The sequence below is a fragment of the Lissotriton helveticus genome, chromosome 4_1, assembly GCF_964261635.1.
Source record: "Lissotriton helveticus chromosome 4_1, aLisHel1.1, whole genome shotgun sequence".
In the NCBI taxonomy this organism is placed as follows: domain Eukaryota; kingdom Metazoa; phylum Chordata; class Amphibia; order Caudata; family Salamandridae; genus Lissotriton; species Lissotriton helveticus.
In genome coordinates, this window is record NC_136063.1 from 1,143,393,957 (window position 1) to 1,143,416,568 (window position 22,612).

General features: G+C 43.1%; 1 protein-coding gene across 1 annotated transcript in view; it reads left to right on the plus strand.

The window, feature by feature from the left end:
- The window catches only part of LOC144829032 (molybdenum cofactor sulfurase-like), a 1,966,499-nt gene that overhangs the window by 1,062,958 nt on the left and 880,929 nt on the right, over positions 1–22,612 (plus strand). The window lies entirely within an intron of this gene.

Consider the following 22,612-nt stretch of genomic DNA (forward strand, 5'->3'; position numbering starts at 1 on the left):
CTTCTGTACCTCTTTAGCCTGTTTCTGCACTCTCTTGCCTCTTTCTTCAGTTTCCTTGCCTCCTTCTGCACATCTGATGCTTCTTTCTGCACCCCTGTTTCGTTTTTCTGCATCTCTTGCCTTTTTCTGCATCTCTTGCCTTTTTCTGCAACTCTCTTGCCTTCTTCTGCAAATCTCTTGCCGCCTTCTGTCTCTACCCCTCTTTCTTCTTTCTCTTGCTTTTTTCTTCACCTCTATTGCTTCTTTCTGCACCTCTCTTGCTTCCTTCTACACTCCTCTTGTCTCTTTCTGCACACCTCTTGTCTCTTTCTGCACCCCTCTTGCCTCTTTCGGCATCCCTCCTGCCTCTTTCTGCACCCCTCCTTCCTCTTTCTGCACCTCTCTTGCCTCTGTCTCCACCCATGTTCCAGTTTCTGAACATATTGCCTGTTTCTGCAACTCTCTAGCCTTGTTCTGCAGTTCTCTTGCCTCCTTCTGCACCTCTGTTTCTCCTTTCTCCACCCCTCTTCCCTCTTTCTGCATCTCTGTTGCTTCTTTCTACACTTATCTTGCTTCTTTCTGTACCTCTCTTGACTCTTTCTGCATTTAGTTGCTTCTTTCTGCACTTCTCTTGCCTCTTTCTGCATTTCTGTTCCTTCTTTCTGCACTTCTATTGCCTGTTTCTGCACCTCTGTTGCTTCTTTCTGGACTTCTCTTGCTTCTTTCTGCACCTCTTTTGCTTCTTTCTGCACCTCTCCTGCCTCTTTCTGCACCCCTCTTCCCTCTTTCTGCACCCCTCTCCCCTCTTTCAGTACCCCTCTTGCCTCTGTCTGCAACCATGCTTCCTCCTTCTGTACCTCTTTAGCCTGTTTCTGCACTCTCTTGCCTCTTTCTTCAGTTTCCTTGCCGCCTTCTGCACATCTGTTGCTTCTTTCTGCCCCCAGTTTCATTTTTCTGCATCTCTTGCCTTTTTCTGCATCTCTTGCCTTTTTCTGCATCTCTTGCCTTTTTCTGCAACTCTCTTGCCTTCTTCTGCAAATCTCTTGCCGCCTTCTGTCTCTACCCCTCTTTCTTCTTTCTCTTGCTTTTTTCTGCACCTCTATTGCTTCTTTCTGCACCTCTCTTGTTTCCTTCTACACCCCTCTTGTCTCTTTCTGCACACCTCTTGTCTCTTTCTGCACCCCTCTTGCCTCTTTCGGCATCCCTCCTGCCTCTTTCTGCACCCCTCCTTCCTCTTTCTGCACCTCTCTTGCCTCTGTCTCCATCCATGTTCCCGTTTCTGCACATATTGCCTGTTTCTGCAACTCTCTAGCCTTGTTCTGCAGTTCTCTTGCCTCCTTCTGCACCTCTGTTTCTCCTTTCTCCACCCCTCTTCCCTCTTTCTGAATTTCTGTTGCTTCTTTCTGCACTTATCTTGCATTTTTCTGCACCTCTGTTTCTTCTTTCTGTACTTCTCTTGCTTCTTTTTGCATCTCTCTTGCTTTTTCCTGCACCTCTCTTGCTTCTTTCTGCACCTCTCTTGCTTCTTTTTACACCCCTGTTCCCTTTTTCTACACCACTTGTCTGTTTCTGCAACTGACTTCCCTCTTTCTGCACCTCTCCTGCCTCTGTCTGCCCCCTTGTTTCCGCCTTCATTACCTCTTTTGCCTGTTTGTGCCCATCTATTGCCTCTTTCTGTACCCCTCTTGCATCTTTGAGCACCCTGTTGCTACTTTTCCACTTCTCTTGCTTCTTCCTGCACCTCTCTTGCCTCTTTCTGCATCCCTCTTGTCTCTTTCTGCATCCCTCTTGCCTTTTTCTGACCCCCTTATGCCTTTTCTTGCACCTCTCTTGCCTCTTTCTGCACCTCTCATCTCCTTCTGCACTTCTCTTGCCCCTTTCTGCACCTAAGCTGCTTCTTTCTGTACTTCTCGTGCATTTTTCTGTACCTCTCTTGATTCTTTCTGCACTTCTGCTGCCTCTCATTGCACTCGTCTTCCCTCTTTCTGCATCTCTTGTGTCTTTCTGTACGTCTGTTGCCTCTTTCTGCACCTCTGTTGCTTCTTTCTGCACTTCTTTTGCCTCTTTCTGTCTTTCTGTTCCTTCGTTCTGCACTTCTGTTGCCTGTTTCTGCACCTCTGTTGCTTCTTTCTGCACTTCTCTTGCCTCTTTCTGTATCTCTCTTGCCTCTTTATGCACCCCTTTTTCCTCTTATGCACCCTTGTTGCTTCTTTCTGCACTTCTCCTGCTTCTTTCTGTACCTCCCTTGCTTCTTTCTGAACCCCTCTTGCCTCTTTCTGCATGTCTCTTGCATCTTTCTGCACCTATCTTGTCCCTTTATACACCTATCTTGTTTCTTTCTACACACCTCTTGCCTCTTTATGCATCTCGTTTCTTTCTGCAGCTTTCTTGCTTCTTTCCGCACCCCTGTTGATTCTTTCTGTACTTCTCTTGCTTCTTTCTACACCTCCCTTGCTTCTTCTCCCCTGTTCCCGTTTTCTGCACCGCTTGCCTCTTTCTGTAGTTCTCTTGCCTCCTTCTGCACATCTGTTTCTTCTTTCTCCACCGCACCGCCCTCTTTCTCCACCTCTGTATTTCTGTTGCTTCCTTCTGTACTTCTCTTTCTGCATTTCTGTTTCCTCTTTCTTCACTTCTCTTGCTTCTTTCTGTACCTTTCTTGCTTCTTTCTGTACCTCTCTTGCTTCTTTCTGCACCTCTGTTGCTTCTTTCTGAACCCTTCTTGCCTCTTTTTGCACCCCTCTTCCCTCTCTCTGCACCTCTTTTGCCTCTGTCTGCACCCCTGTTTCCTCCTCCTGGACATCTTGTGCCTGTATCTGCAACTCTCTTGCCTTTTTCTGCACATCTGTTGCTTCTATCTGCACTTCTCTTGCCTCTTTCTGTACCCTTTTGCCTCTTTCTGCATTCCTCTTGTCTCTTTCTGCATCCCTCTTGTCTCTTTCTATATCCCTCTTGCCTTTTTCTGCACCTTTCTTGCCTTTTTTCTGCACCTTTCTTGCCTTTTTCTGTACCTCTCTTGCCTCTCGTTGCACCTCTCATCTCTTTCTGTACTTCTCTTGCCCCTTTCTACACCTCTGTTGCTTCTTTCTGTACTTCTCTTCCTTCATTCTGCACCTCTCTTCTTTCTGCATCCCTGCTACCTCTTTCTGCACGTGTCTTCAGTCTTTCTGCACCTCTCTTGTCTGTTTCTGCCCTTATGTTGCCTCTGTCTGAACCTCTGTTGCTTCTTTCTGCACTTCTCGTGCCTCTTTATGCATTTCTGTTCCTTTGTTCTGCACTTCTCTTGTTTTTTTCTGTACCTCTCTTGCTTCTTTCTGCACTCCCTTTTCCGCACCCCTCCTGCCTCTTTCTGCACATCTCTTGTCTCTTTCTGCACGTTTCTTGCCTCTATCTGCATACCTTTTCCATTGTTATGCATCTCTCTTGCCTGTTTCTATAATTCTCTTGCTTCTTTCTGCAGTTCTCTTACCTTCTTCTGCACCTCTGTTGCTTCTTTCTGCACTTCTCTTGCCTCATTCTGCGTCCCTCTTGCCTGTTTCTGTGCCTCACTTGCCTCTTTCTGCACATCCCTTGTCTTTTTCTGCATCTCTTTCATTTTTCTACACCTCATCTGCCTCTTTCTGCACCTCTCGTTTTTCTGCAACTCTCTTGTCTCTTTCACCACTTCTCACGCTTCTTTCTGCTCCTCTGTTGCTTCTTTCAGCACTTATCTTGCCCTTTTCTGCTCTTCTCTTGCCTGTTTCTGTACATCTCTTGCCTCTTTCTGCACTTCTGTTGCCTCTTTCTGCACCTCGATTGCTTCTTTCTGCACGTCTATTGCTTCTTTCTGTACTTTTTTTGCTCTTTCTGCACTCCTCTTGCCTCTTACTGCACTCCTGTTGACGTTGCCTGCCCTCATCTTCCTTCTTTCTGCACTTCTCTTGTCTCTTCGTGCACTTCTCTTGTCTCTTTATGCATCCCTCATCTCTTTATTCACCTCTCTTGCCTCTTTTTGCACTTCTGTATCCTTCTTTTTGCACTCCTATTGCCTCTATCTGCACACCTCTTTCTACACCCCCTCTTTTAGCACTCCTCCTGCCTCTTTCTGCACCTCTGTTGCTTCTTACTGCACCACTGTTGCCTTTGCCTGCCCTCGTCTTCCTTCTTTCTGCACTTCTCTTGTCTCTTTGGGCACCTCTCATGTCTCTTTATGCACCTCTCTTGCCTCTTTCTGTACTTCTGTTGCCTCTTTCTGCAGTTCTCTTGGCTCTTTCTGCATTTCTGTTTCTTCTTTATGTACTTTTCTTACCTCTTTTTGCCCATGTGTTTCTTTCTGCAGTTCTCTTGCCTCTTTATGTACTAGCCTTGCCTCTTTAAGCACCCCTCTTCTGTCATTCTGCAACGCTCTTGCCCCTGTCTGCATCTCTCTTGTCTCTTTCTGCACTTCTCTTACCTCTTTCTGTACCTCTGTTGCTTCTTTCTGCACTTTTCTTTCTGCACCTTCCTTGCTTCTTTCTGCACCATGTTGCCTCTTTCTGCACTCATGTTTCCTCTTTCTGCACCTCTTTTGTGTCTTTCTTCACTTCTCATCTCTTTCTGTACTTCTCTTCCCTCTTTCTGTACCTCTGTTGCTTCTTTCTGCACTTCTCTTGCTTCTTTCTGCACCTTTCTTGCTTCTTTCTGCACCCCTGTTTCCTCTTTGTGCACCTCTCTTGTCTCTTTGTGCACCTCTTGTGTCTCTTTGTGCACCTCTCTTGCCTCTTTCTGCACTTCTGTGACCTCTCTCTGCATTTCTGTTGCTTCTTTCTGCACTTCTCTTGCCTCTTTATGCATTTCTGTTCCTTCTTTCTGCACTTCTCATGCTTCTTTCTGAACCTCTGTTGCTTCTTTCAGCGCTTCTCTTGCCTCTCTAAGTAGTTGTTTGCCTGTTTCTGCTCCCTTCCTGCCTCTTTATGCACCTCTCTTGCCTCTTTCTGCACCTCTCTTGCCTCTTTCTGCACCTCTCTTGCCTTTTCTGCCCTTCACTTTCTTTTTTCTGTACTTCTCTTGTGTTTTCTGCACTTCTCTTACTTATTTCTGGTACTCCTCTCACCTCTTACTGTACTCAAATGGAAAGTGCAAGCTGTTAAGTTTAAAGGTCCGTGTGTTCTTGTGACTGAGGTATATGTCTTCTTCTTCTTTCTCCGTGACAGATATCCCTAAGTATCTCTTTGGATGAGTGTTATATACTGACCTAAATTCTGGCAATAGGGAATTGACCGAACAATTACACAATATGATCTCGGTTTTGGACTTGTTTATTTTATTCTAGAAGACCTATTTCATTTAAACTATACCCTGCTGCTGAAAACAGTGAACGCCTGTTAACAAGATGGATTCCATTCTCATTATTAATTCTAGGTCGAGTTGCTTTAATTCGTTTGTCTATTCTTCCACTATTTAATTTTCTCTTCAGCGCCGTTCCATGTGCACTACAAGCAGCTTTTTTTTAGAGAGGTAGATAGTACGTTCTCCTCATTTTTATGGTCACATAAGGTACCGAGACTGGTACTTAGCACTTTAAATCACTCTGTTGCAGAAGGAGGGCTGTCGCTCACAAATATTCAGAAGTATTACTACACAACTTTTGCACATCATAGTTTAAGATTTTTCTTTTTGAACCCTCAGAGGGCACATAATTTCTTTATGGAAAAAATCTTGAAGGAATACAATATTACTAACCCTACAAGAATAACTAAGTACCCTAAGAAAGTACGATATAAGACTCTTCAATGGTTACTCAAGCAAAAATCCCAGTTTTTAAAAATATTTAGTATTCCAATATTCACTAGCTCAACCATGCTGTCCCATTTTTTTATGGGGAAAAGATGTTTTATAGAGTCTAGTATTCTAAAAAAAATGGAAAGAAAATGGGTATGTACCAAATTCGGGATTTTACTATAGGTATCTCTTAGAAGCAATGGCCAGAGATCGAATCAGGACTTCTGCATTCTAAAACAATTTTAAATTGGTCATTTATTAGAATAAAACCTTTGTTGGAAAAATTCAATATAAAAAATACTGCCATTAGAACAAATATTAGTGAAGCCTTTGATTCACCGACCCAATGGAGGATGAGTGCCTGGGTGAAAATCTTTGAGGAAGATAAAGTTGTTTTGCCATATGATAAAATACGTGAAAGATGGTGAAAAAGAAAAGGGATGCAGCTCTCAATATCAACATGGAACAGAATTAATATTTTCAATGCATCAACACTTAGAGGCGCACATTTTAAGCGCATGGAATTCTGTTCAAAATGGCAGATCTATAGGACTCCTTCCTTCCTTCATAAGTTATATCCCCGAATAGAGGATAGGTGTTTTCGCTGCTCGAAAGAAGGAGGGGGCTCATGGTCGCATATTGTTTGGGAATGTCCAAAAATGGTCTGTGGGAGGGAATTGAACTCTATCTCAGATCCACTCTAGACCCTTTTAATATCCATCAATGCATCAATTGCAGTCTTGGGCTGTTCCCCCTACAGTACTTTAAAAGATGAAAGCCTATACATCGCAGCATTGGTGGCAAGATCTTTAATTTTACTATGATGGCGATCTTATATAGTTCCCTCCTTTCAGGCATGGTGAGCGAAACTAAATAAAAACAAAGAATTGGAAAAAATATGCACTAAGATCAGGCTCAACAAAAAAGTTTGAGAAACTTTGGAGTTTATTGGGGCTATAATCAATTGTTAGGGAAAATACATTTAAAACTGTTAGGTCAGATCTATACCTAAACGTTCAGCACCTGCACTGTAAATGATATGTATTCGAGGGGAAAAAACCCCCGGAAAAAAAGGTTATATCTGGTAGGTTACAGTTACACCTAAGTATTTAGCACTTGCACTTTAATTGATTTCCATGCTCTGCAACAGGGAGTTGTGAGCACTATGCACTTTATATCAGAACCTTACAGTTTCGAAAAAGTTTAAAAAATTGGTTGAAAAATGTTTAACTTTAAAAACTCAGCACCTGCGCTTTACATGGTATTTATCCCTGATGGGCAAAGTCACATTTTTTTGTATATTTCATCTATTGAGAATGTAATCTAATGATTCTTTGATCTGTTTATAATATGTACTCTATTTGGCAACTCTATGGATTTGTAAATTGCATGAACTCTCAATAACATTTCTTTTTTTAAAGTGACTGAGGTATATTTCTACTTGTACATGTATTCTCCCGTATGTTATGCATCTGAAGATGGTAGCTTAAAAAGCGGGTAGCTTCTCCTATAGGTGGTTAAATCTTCTCAGTTCTGCTCTGTCACTCGGTTGCACAGGCAGACATGTCTTATGTATATAGATGTTATAGAGCCCCTCTAATATACTTTTGAATACCCATGTGCTGTATTATGAGCAGAAAGAAATACATGCACCTTTTTGTGCACAAATTTCCAGAGTATGCTGTTTGAAACACAGGTATTCAAGTATTTGTATGTTTATTTTTATGTAAAAAGTTGTTAGGTAAAAACAGAGGCACACATGCATACCATCACAGTCATGGTCTGGCTTACAACAGTAATATGGTGTGGCGGGGTTTCATGAAGGGACCTGAGACTTGTCAGTAGGGTTTTATTCTTATGAAAGTTCTCTTATAAAGGGACGTGAGTCTTTCTCTTACAAATTCTGATGGATCCGTGTTTGCGGTATCCCTCCAACAGGGTACAGTTTCAGTGGCTTTGTTCTTCCTACTTTTACTCCTCTTGTCTTGGTCCAGGGTTGTTCTCACCACCAGCCATGCGGGAAAGGAACATAGAGAAAAGGCTATCAGGACACTGCTTTTTGGCCCAAATGCCCGAGAGGAACCGGGGAAGTGCTAGGGTCACCGCTGCACACGTGCTTTATCACAAGGGGTCTATACAAGGGCGTGAGAGGAAATGGCTGTGAGGAAAGGGTGAGGGGGGATACAGGAAAACCGGGTATAGGAAGGAGTATTTACACTATGAACAAAGGCGGCAAGCCAGGCGGTATCGGTACTATGGAGGGGAGTCTCCTCGCCTCCCAACCCAGCCTGCGAACCGCTGCCGTACCTGCTTAAGCCACACTCCTCCCTCGGGAGTGTGGCATGGCGCTTCGCGGGGACGTTGGCCTCCTGGCTCAGCTACTCCTTCAGCTAGGGCTTGTCTTCCTCCTTTGCTCCGGTTACCGACTCCTTCTTCCCTCTCCAACTTCCGAACTCCGTACGCCTCCAGGGTGTCGTGACACGCTGACCTCTGCTCTTCCTCACTTTTGGCTAATCCCACGGTTCTTGTTTCAGACGGGGGCATGGCTTCATCGTCCATATACGCCCAATTAAAGGAGCCGTCTCCCGTGTCCTCTTCTGGCGATCAGAAGAGGGGATATTTGTCCGTGCACCAGTCGTTCTGGGGTAATTGAAAAGAGGGGGAAAAGGCAGGGTCAACAACCTACCAGTCACTTGACGGGGGCACCTCCTCCTCCTGCCTGGTCTCCCTTCTACATATGGTTAGGATTTCTGTTTCACATTTGGGAGGCCTAACAGTTTGAGTAGTCAATGAATATTGAACCTTCAAGAGAACTTTGAGGTGTAAGACATCTTAGGAGAAGAATTAGTTATTAGGCTACTTTGTATGAGTCTGTGGAAAGATACAGTCAAGGTAGGCCTCTTTCTGCACCTCTATTGCTTTTTTCTGCACCTTTTTTCTTCTTACTGGACTTCTGTTGCCGCTTTGTACATTTTCTTGCTTCTTTCTGCACCTTTCCTCCTCTTTCTGCACCTCGTACCTCTTTCTGCGCTTCTCTTGCTTCTTTCTGCGCCTATCTTCCTTTTTCTGCACATGTCGTACCTATGTAGGCTTAATTAGAATTTAACATTTAAAAAACCTTAGAAATTCACTGAAAAACAGGTTTCAGGAACGTTATAGTTAGTAATTAGCATTTAAAAAACCTTAGAAATTCTCTGGAAAACCCACAGGTTTCAGGGACATTATAGTTAGGAATTGGCATTTAAAAAACCTTAGATATGCACTTGACAAAACACAGGTTTCAGAGACGTTATAGTTAGCCTGACATTTAACTCATACAAAACCAGAGAAATGCAGCCGTTATAGTTAGCTGCGCTAACTATAACAATGCACTACTGATGTCACATAATACATCACTCATGACATGGTCAGTTACATCACTGATGACATAACTGATGACATCTTAAATGACACCACTGACGACATCATCCACTTAATATCTGATGCACCTCCTCACACCCTAATATAATCTTTCATGCACCCACTCTAAAATACAGACTACCATTCTCGAAACCATAGACATACCAATACCAGACAGTACATACTCACTCCCTGATTCATAGGTCCACACACACATATCCACTCACTCACCCATACAGTTACTCATACTGGCAGTCACTCATCAATACAGGCACTGATATATGCACTCCTACACCATACAGACACTCACACACTGCCACTCACCCACAGAGTTACTCACACACCTAGTCAGTCACCCAAAGAATTAATCCCACTGCCATTTTCTCACCTATACAGTTATACATACACCACCTCACTTATTCATACTGATACTAACACATACTTTCTTCTACAGTCACTGACACAAACACACACTCATCCATACAGCCACTCTCACAATCACTCACTGTCACATATAGTCACTTATATATGCCAGCACTCACATATACTGCCTTTCACACATGTAGTTAATCACACATATACCACTGAGATAACCATTCGCTCATCAACACTGCCATATGCATGCTCACTCACCCATACAATCCCTCGCAGATGGACTCATGAACCCATACACCCAGTGCATCTCCCACTCACCTATCGATGCAGGGAGTCACACATACCCCCACCCACCCACATACATAGACACTCAGGCACCCAAATAGGTACTCAGACAACCACTCTTTAACCCATGTAGACACTCATGTAGCTACTCATAAACCCACGCAGCCACTTGCACACCAACTGACAGACTGATACAGACATTCACACAGATTAGTCACTCACTCATGCATTCACTATTACATATTTAGTCACTCAATTATACAGTCAGTCACGCACCCATTAAATCATCCATTCAGACACTCATACACTCACTCATTCTTCAATACACCTTGTATGTGTGTGTGTATATATATATATATGTATATATATGAAGAGTACAAATTTATGCATAATGAATTTCCCATCCTTCCTGTTCTTTACCTTATTCCCAAAATTCACAAGTGCGCTATTCCTACACCAGGGAGACCAATTATCTCTGTAATAAATAGTGCAAGTGAACATGTCAGTCAATATATTGACTTTTTTCTTCAGCATTTAGTCAAAAACCTGCCCAGTTATGTCAAGGACACAAGTGATTTTTTACTCAAAATCAATGATTTGGAATGGAACGAAGATATGCTTTTAATCACTTTAGATGTAGAATCTTTGTATACCTCTATTAATCATAAGCAAGGTATAGCATCTATCAAGCATTTCCTTGACAGCCGACCTCTTGAATTCTATCAACACAATAAAGTTTTATTGAGTCTTATCGAATGGTGTTTGCACAACAACTACTTTCTGTTTGGAAATTATCTTTTCAAACAACTCAGAGGTGTGGCAATGGGATCCTGTTTCTCCCCCAGCTACGTGTGTTTACACGTTGGCTGGTGGGAGGAACAGGTCCTAAGGAAACAACATCTAGTATGGGTTAATGAGAAGATAGTTAAATATCTTCGATACATTGATGATGTCTTCATTTTATGGCAGGGTGATGAGACTGAGGCTTCTTTGTTTGTACAAGACATCAATAATACCAACCTCAATCTCAACTTTACGTCACATGTAAATGAGAAAGAAATTGAATTTCTAGACGTCAAAGTATACATCAAGAATGCCAAAATAGAAACCACCTTATTCAGGAAACCCACAGCAGGAAATACCACTCTCCATGCCACTAGTCTACACCCCCAGCATACCATCAATAGCATTCCATATGGGGAAGCATTGAGACTGAAAAGAATTTGCAGCACCACTGTTGATTTTAATCTTTGTATTGGTGAGATGAAGGAAAGATTGAAAAAGAGAGGCTATTTTGATAGCACATTGAAGCAAGCTATAGCGAAAGCTAATTCCCAAACAAGAGAGAGTCTGTTATTTCCAAAATCCACTGATGTTGAATTAATTGAAATCAGTGAGGATAGCAACGATCCCTCAGAAATTCTTGAATGTCCCAGACTAGTCACCACGTTCAGTTATGAGGAGAAAAAAATTAGGAACATTGTCAAGAAAAATTGGCCCATAATTTTGACTGATACTGTGATTGGGTCCAAGTTACCTAATTCTCCTCTAATCACCTTCAGAAGGGCTAAAAGCATGGGATCACTTTTAGATAAAACTAGTCCTGAGGTGAGCCTGAAATCTATGTGGTTACAGCCTACACGTGGTTTTTACAAATGCTCCATGTGCAGAGCTTGTAAATTTGGAGTTAACAAGACACATTATCAAACTCCTTTTAGCTCTCAGGAAATTGCTATAGCTGGCAACTTCAACTGCAAAACTGATCATGCTGTGTACGTCTTGACATGCACCTGTGGCTTGAACTATATTGGAAGTACCAAGCTACAGGTGCATGTCAGGATTTTACAACATCTTAGGGCAATTTTACACAGCAATCAATCTTATCCTGTGGCACGCCATTTTAAGAGATTTCACGACAATAATTTGACATTTTTAAAATACTATGTGGTAGCGGCCATTCCTAAACTACGTAGAGGAGGGAACAGAGAACTCAGATTAAAACAATTGGAAACTTTTATGATCTTGGAGTTCGATAGTAAATGGCCTAATGGGTTGAACAATGTGGAGGACATGCACAATTTTTTATCATCTACATCTCCCCATGCTCCCACACATTTTGTTGTCTTTAGAATATTATGTGAAATAATTTTTTATGTCGTATAAATCTTTTCCTCCAATGTATCCGCATTTCTGTATTTTGGTATCTTTGTATTTATATATTTGTGTAATTTCTGTATTTTTATAACAGATTTCATATGGCATATTTGCACTATGGTCAGAGTATAGGGGTAAATTTCTTGCACTGATGTTTTTCGACTTGCGATTTGCAAGTTTTTGTTTCTGATACTTTTTAGTGATGGGCCTTTCTAAGGTGCCTATTTTTGCTGCTACAGATACTTACAACCCCTCCCTTTTTTTGAAGAGCAGTGGTTCAATGGAATGTATGAAATCATTTTTTAGCTTAGAAAATCAATTACTGTCTAAGGGATGTAAGACGTTGCAACGCATGCTATTACAACGCATGCCTTACGAAGCAAGTTTTACAACGCAAGTCGTTACAACGACTTGCGTTGGGGGGCGCTGGATAGTGAATAGTTTCATGTACTATTCCAACTCCAGTCCCCGTGGATAGTAGGGAAGGTGTTGGAAACTATTCCCTATCCTAGAGCGCCCCCCAGCGCAAGACGTTGTAAAAGTTGCGTTGTAATGGTTGCGTCGTAAAGGTACTTCGTTGTAAAAGTTGCGTTGTAAAGGATGTTCTCCCTGTCTAAGTCTTTTTCCGCTAAAAATTCCACTGGCCTCTCATTTCTACTTTTATATTATCACTGTATGCACTTTTAAGCTGTGTTTGATGATACTGAGATGTCAGAACAGGACTTTCCCTAAATAGAATGTAATCAATATGTTTATAACTATTGGATACAGTTGATATTCATCACGCAGTTACCACTTTATAGCACCATGTTGCACCAATTTTTTCAATTTGCACTTTTTGCACAGCTTTGCACTTTGAACCTTTTTGCTGCTAGTTTTTTACTAGAGATTGTGTATCATATACCCTCTAAGAGTATACATATTTTACTGTCCATATTTGAAGGGAATATTGAACGTGATACAACAAAAAATCATTGAACAATGTATAAGGTTTTTAGGATTTATCCTTTTATATTTATTGTATTTATACAGTCATATAATTTACCATTTGCATTTATGCTTTTTTTTAAAAAAAATGCTTTCTGCTAATGCTGCCCAATTTTGGTTTTCTAATTAATCTGCAGCAACAAGTTGTATCAGCCTTTTTGGACAGTCTGTTTACTATGCCTATTGGTCATGTGACCGGCATTCAGAGGAGGTGAGGATAGTTTCTCTTTAAATATCACACTATGGCGGTTGGTCGATGTTCTCCGCTTGTGAACAAGGGCTCCTGAGCCCGAAACGCGTCTATGCTGCCACTTAGAAACCAAAAATAAATAATCTTCACCTACCTGATCCTGTGGTCTGTCTTCCTGCTTCGCCGTTCCTAGGACCGGAGGTTCCTGTGGAGTATTGCTGCATATATATATTAACTACTGGCGGTCACCAGTAGGTAGTCATAGTTAGGATTGGGGGTGGGGTCGCATACTACTCACACACAAGCAGTATCGCCCCAAAGGACTATGGTAAATGTAGTTACGTGTTCCGCGATGCATCCTCTTTCGATTCTCTGCTATCTTCGCTGTCTTCGCCATCCCTGGACACGTGTTTCGGGGTATCACCCCTCGTCAGCAGGGATAGGCCCTGTTCTGGGGTTGCCGGTGGCTGCCAAATATCTATCAGGTTTAGTACCACTCAGGCGCGTAGGTGCGGGGTCCCAAGCTCGTCAGCCAACTGCTCGAGGGAGCTTTAACATTACAATTGGGGGTTGGGTCGCACACTACTCACACACCAGCAGTATCGCCCCTAAGGACTATGGTAAATGTAGTTACGTGTTCCGCGATGCATCCTCTTTCGATTCTCTGCTATCTTCGCTGTCTTCGCCATCCCTGGACACGTGTTTCGGAGTATCACCCCTCGTCAGCAGGGATAGGCCGTGTTCTGGGGTTGCCGGTGGCTGCCAAATATCTGCCAGGTTTAGTACCACTCAGGCGCGTAGGTGCGGGGTCCCAGGCTCGTCAGCCAACTGCTCGAGGGAGCTTTAACATTACAATTGGGGGTGGGGTTGCACGCTACTCACACACCAGCAGTATCGCCCCTAAGGACTATGGTAAATGTAGTTACGTGTTCCGCGATGCATCCTCTTTCGATTCTCTGCTATCTTCGCTGTCTTCGCCATCCCTGGACACGTGTTTCGGGGTATCACCCCTCGTCAGCAGGGATAGGCCCTGTTCTGGGGTTGGCGGTGGCTGCCAAATATCTATCAGGTTTAGTACCACTCAGGCGCGTAGGTGCGGGGTCCCAGGCTCGCCAGCCAACTGCTCGAGGGAGCTTTAACATTACAATTGGGGGTGGGGTCGCACACTACTCACACACCAGCAGTATCGCCCCTAAGGACTATGGTAAATGTAGTTACGTGTTCCGCGATGTATCCTCTTTCGATTCTCTGCTATCTTCGCTGTCTTCGCCATCCCTGGACACGTGTTTCGGGGTATCACCCCTCGTCAGCAGGGATAGGCCATGTTCTGGGGATACTGCTGGTGTGTGAGTAGTGTGCGACCCCACCCCCAATTGTAATGTTAAAGCTCCCTCGAGCAGTTGCTGAACGGAATTACACCAAATTTGGCAAAAAGGTAGTGCTTGGTTCAGAAAGCACTCTTTTCTTTAAATGGTGTAAATCCTTTCGGTAGTTGCTGAGAAAATCAAAAAAGTAAACGTTTTGATAAATAGGGGCATGGAGGATCTGCGCACCCTGCTGATCACGAGCTGCATTCTAATTGGCTGTCATCACTTCAAACCAGGAAGTGTTGGCAGCCATCTTGTACCTCGGTAGAACCGAGGCACAAGGAAAGAGAAAAAGAAGCACGCAAAACAAGAAAAGGGGCCTAGGCCTATTCAGGAGGGGCTTGTTTTTTTAAAGTTTGGAGGGCCTCTCATTAATTATAAGTGCGGGGAGCACGCTGCCCCCCACAGCCCCGGGGACCGCCACCCCGGGGTTTCTTTTAAAAAAAATATACCTGTGTGTGGGGCTCCAGCCCCCCCACTCGCCCCGGGGTTCACCACCTACCCGGGGCTGTTCAGATGTTGGGAAGGGGCTGTGCAGCCCCCCTCCTGGAGCCTGGGATGGCCCTGGGGACCTCCACCCCCCAGGGCCGGCTCTTGCAGTGTCCTGGGGTGCCCACCCCCAGGATACTGCAGTTTGCTATGGCATGGCGGGAGCCTTGCGGCTCCCGCCCTGTCATAGCAATATGTGGTTTGGATTTTGGAAGAGAGAGCAGGAAACCTGCTCTCTGTTCCAAAATTCAAACCAGATTGCTTTTCCACATGGGGAGCTGCATCTTAACAGCTCCCAAGGTGGAAAAGCAATGCAGGCTCCTGTAGGAGGCGGGAAGCTGGCTGGGACCGTGGGCGCATTGGGGCTCCCCCCACGGTCCCCAATGAGAGGCCAGGCCCCAGGGGATGGGGTCTCCGGGGCCAGAAATGGCCCAGCAGGGGGGCCACCCGTCTCCCTCCCAAATAATAATTACAAAAATAAACATAAAGCACGCAAAGGCCGGCCCCAGGGGAAGGGGTTCCCGGGGCCATTAATGGCCTGAGGAAGGGGGCCACGCAGCCCCCCTCCGTAATAATCAAAAATAAGTTGGGCCATGCCCCAGGGGATGTGGTCCCAGGGGCCCGGAATTGGCCACGGGAGGGGGGCGCACACGGCCCGCTTCCCTTTAATATATATATATATTTTTAAAAGGGGATCAGGCCCTGGGGGATAGGGTCCCCAGGACCCAAAAACAGTAAAAAGAAGGGGGGCACACAGCCCCCCTTCTCAAAAAAATCTTTAAAAAACAACTCGCGATCGTGCCGGAGGCCCCGTCCCCTCCTAGCAACACTCTGAAAACGCGCCCTGTGGCGCGTTTTAAGTTGGGGAATTAATTCCCCTTCAATACTGGGGGTCCCTGGAGTCCAACTAGCCCACCAGGTAACTCCAGTAAGCGCCACAGGGCTGCGTTGCAGAAAGGTGGTCCAGGCCACGCCCCTTTTTACACTTCTCTGCAACGTAGCTCTGTGGCGCTTACTAGAGGTACCTGGTGGGCTAGTTGGACCCCAGGGACCCTCAGGATTCAAGGGGACTTAATCCCCCAACTTAAAACGCGCCACGGGGCGCGTTTGCACAGTGGTGAAGGGACCTGAGGTGACTTGTGTGCAAACACGCCCTGTGGCACGTTTTAAGTTGGGGAATGAATTCCTCTTCAATCCTGAGGGTCCCTGGGGTCCATCTAGCCCACCACGTACCTCCAGTAAGCGCCACAGAGCTGCGTTGCAGAGTGGTGTAAAAAGGGGCGTGGCCTGGGCCATCTCTCTGCAGCCCAGCTCAATGGCACCTACTGGAGGTACCTGGTGAGCTAGTTGGCCCCCAGGGACCCTCAGGGTTGAAGAGGAATTAATTTCGCAACTTAAAACGCACCACAGGGCATTTGCACACATGTCACCTCAGACCCCGCCCCATCCCTTCACCACTGTGGAAACGCGCCCCCTGGCGCTTTGTAAGTTGTGGAATTAATTCCCCTTGAATACTGAGGGTCTCTGGGGATCAACTAGCCCACCAGGTACCTCCAGTATGCGCCAGGGAGCTGCGTTGCAGAGAGGTCTTCAGAGGCCGCCCCCCTTTTTTATACCTCTCTGCAATGCAGCTGTGCGGCGCTTTCTGGAGGTACCTTGTGGGCTAGTTGGACCCCAGGGACCCTCAGGATTCAAGGGGACTTAATCTCCCAACTTAAAACATGCAACCGGTCGCGTTTGCACAGTGGTGAAGGGAAAGGGCGGGCCTGAGATGACATGTGTGCAAACACGCCCTGTGGCACGTTTAGAGTTGGGGAATTAATTCCCTTTCAATCCTGAGGGTCCCTGAGGGCCAACTAGCCCACCAGGTGCTTCCAGTAAGTGCCACTGCACTGCATTGAGGTGGTCCAGGCTACGCCACTTTTTGCACCTCTCTGCAACGTATCTCTGTGGCGCTTACTGGAGGTACCTGGTAGGCTAGTTGGGCCCGAGGGGCCCTCAGTATTGACGGGGACTTCATCCCTCAACTTAAAACACGCCACGGGGCACGTTTGCACAGTAGTGAAGGGAGGGGGCGGGCCTGAGGTGGCATGTGTGCAAACATGCCCTGTGGTGCGTTTAACGTTGGGGAATTAATTACCTTTCAATCCTGAGGACCCCCGGGGGCCAACTAGCCCACCAGATGCTTCAGTAAGTGCCACTGCCCTGCGTTGCAGAGAGGTGGTCTAGGTCATGTCCCTTTTGCACCTCTCTGCTACACAGATCTGTGGCACTGACTGGAGGTACCTGGGGGCTAGTTGGACCCCAGGGACCCTCAGGATTCAAGGGGACTTAATCCCCAACTCAAAATGCGCCACTGGGCACGTTTGCACAGTGGTGAATGGAGGGGGCGAGGCCTGAGGTGCACATGTCACCTCATGCTCCCCTCCCTTCACCTCTGTGCAAACGTGCCTGTTGCGCTTTTTAAGAGGTAGTTTTAATTCTCCTGCCCTATTATGTACTAGTGCCTTACAGAGTAGGTCATGGTAATCACAGGGGTACCCTAACGCATAGTGTTCCCTAGTGTATGTAGGTATTTTCACTGTATTCTAAGTGTCTTTTAGCATAGCACTGGCTCTAGGCCTGGTTAGTCAGAGTCAGTTACCACCAGTACCCGTCTGAAAAAGTTGTGGGCACAGGATGATTTTGGAACAAGGCCTCTTTCTGCTCCTCTGTTGGTTCTATCTGCACTTTTCTTCATCTTTGTGGACTTCTGTTGCTTCTTTCTGCATTTCTTTTGCTTCTTTCTGTGCAGTTTTCTTCTTTCTTCACATATCCTACCTCTGTAGGCATAGTTAGTCACTAGCATGTGAAAAACCTTTGAAATTCCCTGAAAAAACCATAGGTTCAGGCACGTTATAGTTAGAAATTAGCATTTAAAAAACCTTTGAAATTCCCTGAAAAAGCCATAGGTTTCAGGGAAAGTTATAGTTAGTTTGACATTTCACTCGTAAAAAAACAGAGAAATGTCCCCATTATAGTTAGTTCAGCTAACTATAACTCGCGCCCATGCAATGCACTGCTGATGATGTCACATATTACATCACTCATGACATGGTCAGTGACATCACTGATGACATCACTGATGACATCATCCATGTGATAATTTGATGCATCTTCTCACACCCTAATATAACATTTGATACACCCACTCTAAATTACAGACTGCGATTCTCAAAACCATAGGCACTCCAACAGCAATAACAACATACAAACTCACTAATTCTTAGGTTTACACACACATCCACTCACTCACCCATACACATGGTCACCAAGTACAGGACTATCATATGCACTCATACACCTACATAAACACTCACACACCACCACTCATCCATAGAGGTACTCACACACCTAGTTATTCATGCAAATAATTAATCACACTGCCATTTACTCACCTATACATTAATACACACACCAGCTCAATCACTCATACAAATACTCGCACATTCTTACGCTCTTATACAATCACTGATACAAGCACACACTCATCCATACAGCCACTCTCACAATCACACACTCTCACTTATAGCCATTATATACTCCAACACACATATATACTGCATTTCACATATGTAGTTACTCACACATGTACCACTGAGATATACATTCACTCAGTAACTCACCAATACACACACACCCACCCATCCATACAGTCAACCACAGATGCACTCTTGAAACCATGCACCCAGTATGCACAGAGTCACCCCCCCCCCCACATAAACACTCATGCACCCATACAGATACTCAGACAACCCATCAATAACCCATATAGACTCAAATGTAGCTATTCACAAACCCATGTAGCCGCTTACACACCAACAGACAGACGGATACAGACATTCACACAGTTTAGTCACTAACCCATGCATTCAGTAAGATACGTTTGATCACTCACGCATCTACTAAATCATCCATTCAGACACTTATACGCCCACTCATTCTTCAATAGGCCTTTCCCCATATATATTAAACATATTTAAACTTTACAAAAACCCACAGTCAGTGGATGATGTCATCAGTGTTGTCATCAGTGATGTCATTTGAGATGTCATCAGTGATGTCACTGCCCATGTCATGAGTGATGTAATATGTGATGTCATCAGCAGTGCATTGCGGGGGCGTGAGTTATAGTTAGCTGAACTAACTATAACAGGGGAATTTCTCTGGTTTTATATGACTGAAATGTCCAACTAACTATAACTTTCCCTAAAACCTATGGTTTTTTCAGTGAATTTCAAAGGTTTTTTAAGTGCCAATTTCTAACTATAACGTGTCTGAAACCTATGGTTTTTTCAGTGAAAAAATATATATATATTCACTGAAATAAACATAGGTTTCAGGCCTTATATAGTTAGGAATTAGCATTTAAAAAAACCTTTGAAATTCACTGAAAAAAACATAGGTTTCAAGAGTTATATAGTTAGGAATTAGTTTTTAAAAAACCTTTGAAATTCACTTAAAAAACTATAAGTTTTAGTGGTGTTATAGTTAGCTGGACATTTTACTCATACAAAACCAATGAAATTGCTCCTATATAGTTAGTTGTACTAACTATATTTCGCGCACCCGCAATCCACTGCTGATGATGTCACATATTAGATCATTCATGACATGGTCAGTGACATCACTGATGACATCTCAAATGACATCACTGATGACATCATCCAGTGAATGTGGTTTGCTTCGTTATTTAAATATGCATTATATATATAGCAATTTACATTGAAGAATGAGTGGATATATATAAATAAATATTTGGATAGAGGATTTGGTAGCAGTGTAATTGACTGTTTACTTGACCAATTTGTAATGTCTCACTAAATATAGTGGATAGTGACTAAACTGTGTGAATATCTGTATCACTTTGTCAGTTGTTGTGTAAACTGATTCTACAGTTGGTTACTAGCTATGTGAACGTCTATATTAGTTATTGATTAGTTAACTGAGTATTTGTATGGGAGTGTGAAAGTGTGTGTGGTTCAGTGGGGGTGTGTGACTGTCCAAAGATGTGTGAATAGTTGATTCAGTAGATATATGAAGTTAAAACTACATGTTCTAACAGTTTGGGTGAGGGAATCTCTTTATGGGTGTGGTGATGAGCAAATATATTTCTCATAGGTACAGGTCCAACAAACTAGAAAAATAAAAGGCAGTGTATGTGTCAGTTGTTGTATATAAATAAGTATCCATAAGACACAATGATTGTGTGAGTGACTGTATGGATAACTGTATACTTGTAATAATGATTTTATAATTCACTAAGTATGACTTACTATCTAAATGAATAGAAGAAGTGGTGTTTGTATAAGTGTTTTGCTAAGTAAATATGTAAGTATGATCCATTGTTTGCATAAGTGAGTAGGATGACTTCATATGTGAATAGGATGCGTGCTGTTGTTTAATGTCGATATAGATGTATAAGTATTTTTGATAGTGTTCTATTGTTCATTGACAGCATGTATGAGTGAATCCATAGGTAAGTGATTAGATGTGTGTATACATCTATGAATCACTGAGTGGATTTTTAGATACTTGTATTGCTGTGACAATGGATTTAAATATGATACTCTGTATTTTACAAATAGTGTATGAAAAGGTGTATGTGATTGTCACGTGGATGATGTCATCAGTGATGTCATTTGAGATGTCATCAGTGATGTCACTGACCATGTCATGAATGATCTAATATGTGACATCATCAGCAGTGGATTGCGGGTGCGCGAAATATTGTTAGTACAACTAACTATATAGGAGCAATTTCATTGGTTTTGTATGAGTAAAATGTCCAGCTAACTATAACACCACTAAAACTTATAGTTTTTTGAGTGAATTTCAAAGGTTTTTTAAAAACTAATTCCTAACTATATAAGGCCTGAAACCTATGGTTTTTTCAGTGAATTTCAAAGGTTTTTTAAATGCTGATTCCTAACCATATAAGGCCTGAAACCTATGGTTTTTTCAGTGAATTTCAAAGGTTTTTTAAATGCTAATTCCTAACTATATAAGACCTGAAACCTATGGTTTTTTCAGTGAATTTCAAAGGTTTTTTAAATGCTAATTCCTAACTATATAAGTCCTGAAACCTATGGTTTTTTCAGTGTTTTTAAAAAAAAAAATTGATTGGTTAACTGGCTTATTAAGTGTATCTTAGTGAATACATATATTAGCGAGTAATGTTTAAATATTTAAATATATGCATGAGTGATGTAATATGTGACGTCATCAGCAGTGCATTGCAGACGTGCAAGTTATAGTGAGTCCAACTAACTATAACGTGGGAATTTCAATGGTTTTATGCGAGTAAAATTTCCAGCTAACTATAACTGGTGTGAAACCTATGGTTTTTTCAGTGAATTTCAAAGGTTTTTTAAATGCTAATTCCTAACTATAACTGGTGTGTAACCTATGGTTTTTTCAGTGAATATATATATATATAACATTTCTATGGCAAAATGAAACCCCTCATTTTGTTCCTTTTCAAATTAAATGTATTAAGTGTTACCACTTTATTCCAATCAAGATGACTTCAGGTGTGCCATACTTTTGTCATAAGTAAGACTGTTAGCGTTCTAATTGTTCTTTAGAACACTCTGGGACATTCTGTCATTGGGCTATAGTTGGGCTACATCTGGCTGATATTTGGGCTAAATTTGGGCTCTTTTTTCTCTGGTGGCCATCTTGGGAGACTGCATATCAGAATTTTTTTAATGAAATATAAGAGGATTGGAGAAGTCACTCAAAATGTGCCCTAATTTTTCTTTCTTCAGCACTAATCATAATTTCTATGGCAAAATGAACCCCCTCATTTTGTTCCTTTGCAAATTAAATGTTTTAAGTGTTAACACTTTATTCCAATCAAGATGACTTCAGGTGTGCCATACTTTTGTCATAAGTAAGACTGTTAGCGCTCTAGTTGTTCTTTAGAACACTCTGGGACATTCTGTCATTGGGCTATAGTTGGGCTACATCTGGCTGATATTTGGGCTACATTTGTTTTTTTTGTCTCTGGTGACCATCTTTGGGCTTCATTGGGCTACATTGGGCTACATTTGAGCTCCAACATATATATAGCCCAATGTAGCCCAATATATATTTTTTCAAAGTTAATTTTTGTAAAAACCACTGGAGCACATATCTTGAGACATAGCAAAGGCACATCGGGCTACCAGTCCCTACAATTTTGCCAAGTTTGGTGGAAAACCATTCAGCCGTTCGGGCTAAAAGTGAGTCCAACCGCCCTATGGAAATTAACATGGGGAAAACACGTTTTGGGACCCCCCTTTTATCTCGGCCCCCGCTTGACGAATCCCCCCCAAACTTTCAGGGAAGGAGCGGAGCACCGCGAGGCAAAGTTAAGGAAAAGTTCAGGAAGATTCCTCAACCGGCGCCAAAGTTATTCCCGAAAGAATGTTGCGATTTCCCTATGGAAAACAATCCTAACTATATATACCCACTGGCTATCGCCAGTATGTAATACATACATATATATATATATCTTTCCCCTGCTCCAAACCAATTCACTGGAATCGAAGGACAGCACACCAGGAGACGGCACAAAAAACTTTTGTTATGCACTAGTTAGCAAGGACGATGCATTTCGGCGATTGCC